The 7,037-nt window shown below is 38.7% G+C and overlaps 1 protein-coding gene across 1 annotated transcript in view; it reads left to right on the plus strand.

The window, feature by feature from the left end:
• Nucleotides 1–7,037, plus strand: part of PTPRJ (protein tyrosine phosphatase, receptor type, J) — a 37,474-nt gene that overhangs the window by 4,715 nt on the left and 25,722 nt on the right. The gene's annotated exons all lie outside the window — the stretch shown is intronic.

The raw sequence follows: 7,037 nt of genomic DNA on the forward strand, positions 1-7,037 counted from the left end.
CACGTGTTTCCGTCCGCCCCCCCCCCAGCCAGGGAGCGGGAACCGGTCTGTATGTGGGATCCGAACCCTCGGCGGGAGCGCTGCTGCGCTCCCAAGCAGCGCACTGTAGCAGTGCGCCACGGGGCCGGCCCAAAAAAATCAGGTTTTTTTTCCTCCTAAAATATTTGCTTTTACTGGCATAGACTCATCCTATGTATCTCATTCTATAGAGATCCAGTCTAAAAAAAGAGTAAGAAGGACTTTTTTTTTTACATCCTAAGAGGTTTCTTTGCATTATAGAATAACTCATTGCCACGTTCTCTTTTAAGTAATGAATTCCCTTACTGCATTTAGAAAAAAGCATATTTATAGAATTGTTCACATACGCACCAAAGTAGAGGACAGTATGACGAAACCTGTACCCACCATCACCCAGTGGAACACATGTCAGCACTTGGCCAAACTTGTTTCATTTATATCCTCTTTTTCTTTCCCTTTATTGGATACTTTGAAACCTGTCCTGATCATTATGTAATTTTATTTGTAAACATTTCAGTATGTATTGCTGCAAGATAGAGACTCCTTTTCTGTTTCTTTCAAACATGGCCACACTAATATTACCATCTCACTTAAAAATTTAATAACACTTTTTCTTTTTAACCATTATCAGATATTTAGTAAGACTCCTATTTCCCTGGAGCTTGTATTAACAAGCTCCTAAGCTGTTTTGGAAATGGGATTACTCACTATGCATTGTCCTAGTTAATCTTTTCATGTATCGTCTTTTTCTTTTTCTTTTGTGCTTGGAAAAAATTGCTTCTCATATCTTTGTTTCATTTTATGTGTCCTTTGCTCCCTGTGTCTTTGCCAAAATTCTATCTTAGATCATCCTGGGGGTGAATCCATCTTGCTTTGTGCTTTTGTACACCTGGATATGTTTTCTTTAGGGCATCAGAATATTTCTAACAGTTTTTAAGGAATTTTGGTGATTGTAATAGTAAGAAAAAAAGGCCTCTTACTTCTGAGACCTGACTTGGAAAGTGGTCAAGGGGTTCTGTGGATAGAGCCTTGGACCTAGGCACACCTGGGTTTGATACCAAGTTCTGTGTTTTACCAGTTGTGTGATCTCAGAAAAGCTACTTAACCTCTATGAGCCTTGTTTTCCTTAGACGTTAAAAAGGTAATAATACTTACCTTCCAGGACTGTTGTATAAATTAGATGAGGTGTTGTACACTAAAGACCATTTTAGAGCTGCCATGTGTGGATGCTCATGTTGTGCATTGCACAATTCCAGGGGACAGCATTCATATGGATGATAATATCCATGCAGCACCTTGGAGTTGTGTAGTACTCAACTGCACAGGATGGCCTTGGGTCACACCCCTTTGGGTTTCTGCAATACTCTAGAACATCACAGAAACAATGAACATTGTTTTACTTTTTTGTAGTTCTCTCCTTCATGATGTTACCTCCTCAGTGTGTATAAGCTATTAAAAGAGAAACTGTGTCTGATTCAGTGTCTCCAGGGCTCATGAGCACAGTGCCTGGCATGGAGTGCAGGAGCTCATCAGAGTTGGTTGTTTTCAGAGCTGAACTGTGTGTGGTAGGGTTGGATAATGACCATATATCATTTAGTCCAATGATTCTCTCACTTTTTAATCTACAGCTTCCTTTCCTCAGACGATTTTTTATGTGCAAATTTAACATATGCCACATAAACGTGAGGCTGTATTCTCTAAGAGAGTTTGGAAGCATTGGAGAAATGGGTATATCAGGAGAGTTGGAGTGATAGTCTATTAGCCGACATTTGTGGGTTGCTTACTGTATGCTGGGGTAAGGGGCACTATGGTGAGTAAGGCAGGAAGGACCCTGAAGCATAGGATTTAGATGAGCAGTGAGAGGGAAAGAATTTCCAGGGCTGGTGGGGGTGAGCTGGCATGCTTTTGCCAGTCTTGGGCTGAAAGGCTTGGTGCTGATGGGAGACGTCAGATCCTGTTTTAGCAGTTGACAATCAGACATGGGAGCAGCGCCCCCACGTGGCCACTGCCATCGGTTACTCGAGAGGTTGCTGGAGTACGTAGTTTAGAGCTGTGGAAATACAAAGTGAGCCTTGTTTATCATTTAAAGTTTTCTAGGAGTCACATTAAAAAGAGTAAAAAGTAATAGCTGAAATTAATATTAATAGAATTTTATTTAACTCAACATATTAAAACTATTATCATTTCAATGTATAGTCTACATTAAGTAAATTATTGAGATATTTAACATTTTTTGTACTGGGTCTTTGACATCCAGTCCATACTTAATACTCACAGCACATCTGAATTCAGACTAGGTACACTTCAAGTGCTCAGCATGTGGCTGGTGGCTGCCATATGGGACAGTAGAAGTTTAGAGAATTGCATTATCCTTTTCCTGGAGTTCAGTTTTCTCAGTCTCTCTGGATCTTGAATATAATAATGAGAAAAACTCAAACTGTATGTGGGAGACAAACTGAGGTAGAGAGAGTGTGTGGGAGGGGTCATCTTTAACTCAGTGTTTTCCTTCCACTGTGTTAACTCAGAGAGGGGCTCTGCCAGCCTGGCTTGGAGAGGGAAGGTGCGTAAACATGAAGGTCACCCGTGGATCCTTCCTTGTGGGTGTTTCTGGTTTCTGGGAGGAGGGTCAGTTGGGTTTCTCAGGTGGCATTTTAGACTAACTCAAGCAAAAACGGGGACTACAATCTGAAGGACACGGAGCAGTAATGTTGCCAGGTCTCAAAAGAAAGTGTGTTCTCTCCCCACGTCATCCTAGATTCTTCCCTCTGGGCATCTGCTCCACCTTCGTTCTCAGGCAACCAGCTGATGCTGGTGCCGTGTCCGTGTGGTGGGCAGATGTCTGTATGCAGCTCCCAGGTGCACACCTTAGCGTTCCACCCACAACCTCTCTCTTGCTCTCCTTCCTCCATCCCGGTTTTCAGGATAAAGAACCTGGTCCATATTGAGTCAGAGAGACTGAGGGGAGATGGAAAAGGCAGATTACCTTCAACAGACAAGGATGCTGACTTTGCATCCTGTTGACTGTTTTCCTTGCTTTGTAGTTTGATGTCGTCCCAGTTGTCTATTTTTGCTTTTGTTGCTTGTGCTTTTGGTGTCATGTGCAAGAAACCACTGTCAAGACCAATGTCAAGATGGTTTTCCTTTATGTTTTCTTTCAGGAGTTTTAAAGTTTCAGGTCTAACATTTAAGTTTTGAGAGGATGCTGGCTTTGCATCCTGTTGACTGTTTTCCTTGCTTTGTAGTTTGATGTTTTCCCAGTTGTCTATTTTTGCTTTTGTTGCTTGTGCTTTTGGTGTCATGTGCAAGAAACCACTGTCAAGACCAATGTCAAGAAGGTTTTCCTTTATGTTTTCTTTCAGGAGTTTTAAAGTTTCAGGTCTAACATTTAAGTTTTGAACCCATTTGGAGTTTATTTTTCTTTTCTTTTAAAAAATTTTTGTTTATTAATTTTTAAATGACATGTATTGATTGTATATACTTATGGGATACAGAGTTATATCTCAATGAATGTATACAATGTGATGATCAAATCAGGGTAATTATCATTTCTTTGTGATGAGAGCATTTCTTCTGCCATTTGAGAACATACAATAAATCGTTAATTGTAGATGCCTGGCACTACCGTAGACCACTAGAACTTAGTTTTCCTACCCAGCTGTGACTTTATATCCATTACCCAGCCTCTCCCTATCCCCTCGCTCCCCTTTACAGACTCCAGTAATCACAATTCTGCTCTCTACTTCTATAGGCTCAATTTTTTTTTTTAGCTCCCACATATGAACGAGCACATGCAGTTATTTATCTTTGTGTGCCTGACTTATTTCACTTAATGTAATATTTTCCAGGCTCATCCGTGTTGCCACTCATGACAGGATTTCGTTCTTTTTTTATAGCTGAGTAGTATTCCATTATGTATATATACCATCTTTTCTTTATCTGTTCACCTGTTGACAGACACCTAGGTTGATTCCAAATCTTGGCTACTGTTAATAGTGCTGCAGTCAATATGGGGGTGCAGACATGTCTTTGGTATGCTAATTTCCTTTCCTTTGGATAAATACTCAGCAGTGGGATTGCTGGAGCATATTGTAATTCTATTTTTAGTTTTTTGAGGGACCTGCATACTGTTTTCCATAATGGCTGTGCTAATTTACACTCCCACCAGCAGTACATAAGTTCCCCTTTCTTTCTCTGCATCCTTGCCAGCATTTGTTATTTTCAGTCCTTTTGATAATAGCCATTCTTATTGGGGTGGGATGATATCTCTTTGTGTTTTCGGTTTGCATTTCCCTGATGATTAGCATTGTGGAGCATTTTTTCATATGCTTTTTGCCCATGTGTATGTCTTTGCAGAAATGTCTGTTCAGGTCATTTGCCCATTTAAAAATCAGAAAGTTTTTTTTTTTTTTTTTAAACTATTGAGTTGTTTAAGTTCCTTGTGTAATCTGGATATTAATCCCTTGTTGGATGAATAGTTTGCAGATATTTTTTCCTATCTGCCAGTTGTTTCTTTGCTCTATTTTGTTGTTTTTTGGCAGCTGGCCGATATGGGGATCTGAACCCTTGACTTTAGTGTTACAAGGCAGCGCTGTAACCAACTGTGAGATAACTAGCCAGCCCTCTTTGCTCTGTTGATTGTTTCCTTTGCTGTGCAGAGGTTTTTAGTTTGATGTAATAATCTTGATTTTCTATTTTTGCTTTTATTCCCTGTACTTTATAGTCTTCTTTATACAATTTTTGCCCAGACCAATGTCTTGGAATGTTTCCCCTATGTTTTCTTCTAATAGTTTTATAGTTTCAGGTCTTACATTTAAGTCTTTAATCCATTTTGAGTTGATTTTGGTATACAGTGAGAGAGCGGAATCTAGTTTTTTTTTTCTGCATATGGATAACCAGTTTTCCAAGCACCATTTATTGAAGAGGCTAGCCTTTCCCCAATGTATGTTCTCAGCACCTTTGTCAAAAATCAGTTGGCCATAGATACATCGATTTATTTCTGGGCTCTCTATCTCTTCCATTGGTGCAAATAGTCTGTTTTTATGCCAGTACAATGCTGTTTTGGTGACTGTAGATTTGTTGTAAAATTTGAAGTCAGGTAGTGTTGTGCCTCTGCTTTACTCTTTTTGCTTAGGGTTGCTTTGAGTATTTGGGGTCTTTTGTGGTTCCATATGAATTTTAGGATTTTTTCTATTTCTGTGAAGAATGTCGTTGGTGTTTTGATAGGGATTGCATTGAATTTGCAGATCACTTTGGGTAGCATGGTCGTTTTGACAGTATTGATTCTTCCAATCCATGAACATGGGATGTCCATTTTTTTGTGTCCTCTTTAATTTCCTTCATCATTGTTTGGTACTCTTCATTGTAGAGATCTTTCACCTCCTTGTTTAAATTTATTCTTAAGTTTTAATTTTTTTTGGTAGCTATTGTAAATGGGGTCGCTTTCTTGACTTATTTTTTTAGCTAGGTCATTGTTGGTGTATAGAAATGCTACTGATTTTTGTATGTTTTTGTATTCCGTAACTTTATTGAATTTGTTTATCAGTTCTAAGAGTTTTTTGGTGGAGTCTTTAGGTTTTTCTCTATTTAAGATCATGTCGTCTGCAGACAGGCAGTTTGACTTCTTTTGCAGTGTTGGTGCCATTTCTTTCTTTCTCTTGTCTCATTGCTCTGGCTAGAACTTCCAGTACTATGTTAAATAAAAGTGGTGCAAGTGGGCTCTTTGTTTGTTCCTGTTCTTTGAGGAAAAGTTTTTGACTTTTCCCCATTCATTATGATGTTAGCTGTGGTTTTGTCACATATGACCTTTATTATTTTGAGATAATTTCTAACCTAATCTGTTGAGAATTTTTATCATGAATGAGATGTTGGATTTTATCACATTCTTTTTCCGCATCTATTGAAATGATCATATGGTTTTTCTCCTTCATTTTTTTGATGTGATGTATCACATTTATTGATTTGCTTATGATGAACCATCCTTGCATCCCTGGGATAAATCCCACTTGATCATGGTGTATAATTTTTTTGATGTGCTGTTGAATTTGGTTTGTCTAGTATTTTATTGAGAATTTTTGTATGTGTTTTCATCAGGGATATTGGTCTGTAGTTTTCTTTTGTGTTGTGTTCTTGCCAGGTTTTGGTATCATAGTGATGCTGGCCTCACAGAGTAGTAAGTTTGGAAGAATTCCCTCTGCTTTGATTTTTGAAATAGTTTAAGAATAATTGGTATTAAATGTTTTTTAAAAGTTTAGTGGAATCCAGCAGTGAATGTTGGTCCTGGGCTGCTTTTTTTTTGGGCAGATGTTGATTACTGATTCAATCTTGTTAATTGTTATTGGTATGTTCAGGTTTTCTATTTCTTCTTGGTTCAGTCTTGGTAGGGTGTATGTGTATAGAAATTTATTTATTTCTTCTAGGGTTTCCAATTTGTTGGTGTATAGTTGTTCATAAAAGTCTCTAATGTTTCTTTGTATTTCTGTGGAATCAGTTGTATTTTTCATTTTTCAGTTCTGATTTTCTTTATTTGGGACGTCTCTCTTTTTTTCTTAGTCTAGCTAATGGTTTGTCAATTTTGTTCATCTTTTCAAAAAGCCAAACTTGTTTATTTCATCTTTTGTATTTTTTTTGGTCTCTATTTTATTTAGTTCTGCTTTGATCTTTATTATTTTTTTCCTTATAATAATTTGGGGAATGGATTGTTCTTGTTTTTCTAGTTTTTTGAGGTACAACATTAGGTAGTTTATTTGAAATCTTTCTACTTTTTAAATGTAAGCACTTGGGCTGGCCCGGTGGCGCACTGGATAGTGCGCCGCTTGGGAAGCGTGGCGGCGCTCCCGCCCAAGGGTTCGGATCCCACATACAGACCGGTCCCGCTCACTGGCTGAGCGAGGCGCGGGAGCAACACCGAGGGTTGCGATCCTGTTTCCGGTCCCGGTCCGGTGCGGGGGCAACACTGAGGGTTGCAATCCGTTGCCGGACACGGAAAAAGACAAAAACAAAACAAAACAAAACAAAAAATA

The sequence above is a fragment of the Galeopterus variegatus genome, unplaced genomic scaffold, assembly GCF_000696425.1.
Source record: "Galeopterus variegatus unplaced genomic scaffold, G_variegatus-3.0.2 Scaffold9785, whole genome shotgun sequence".
Taxonomy (NCBI): Eukaryota; Metazoa; Chordata; class Mammalia; order Dermoptera; family Cynocephalidae; genus Galeopterus; species Galeopterus variegatus.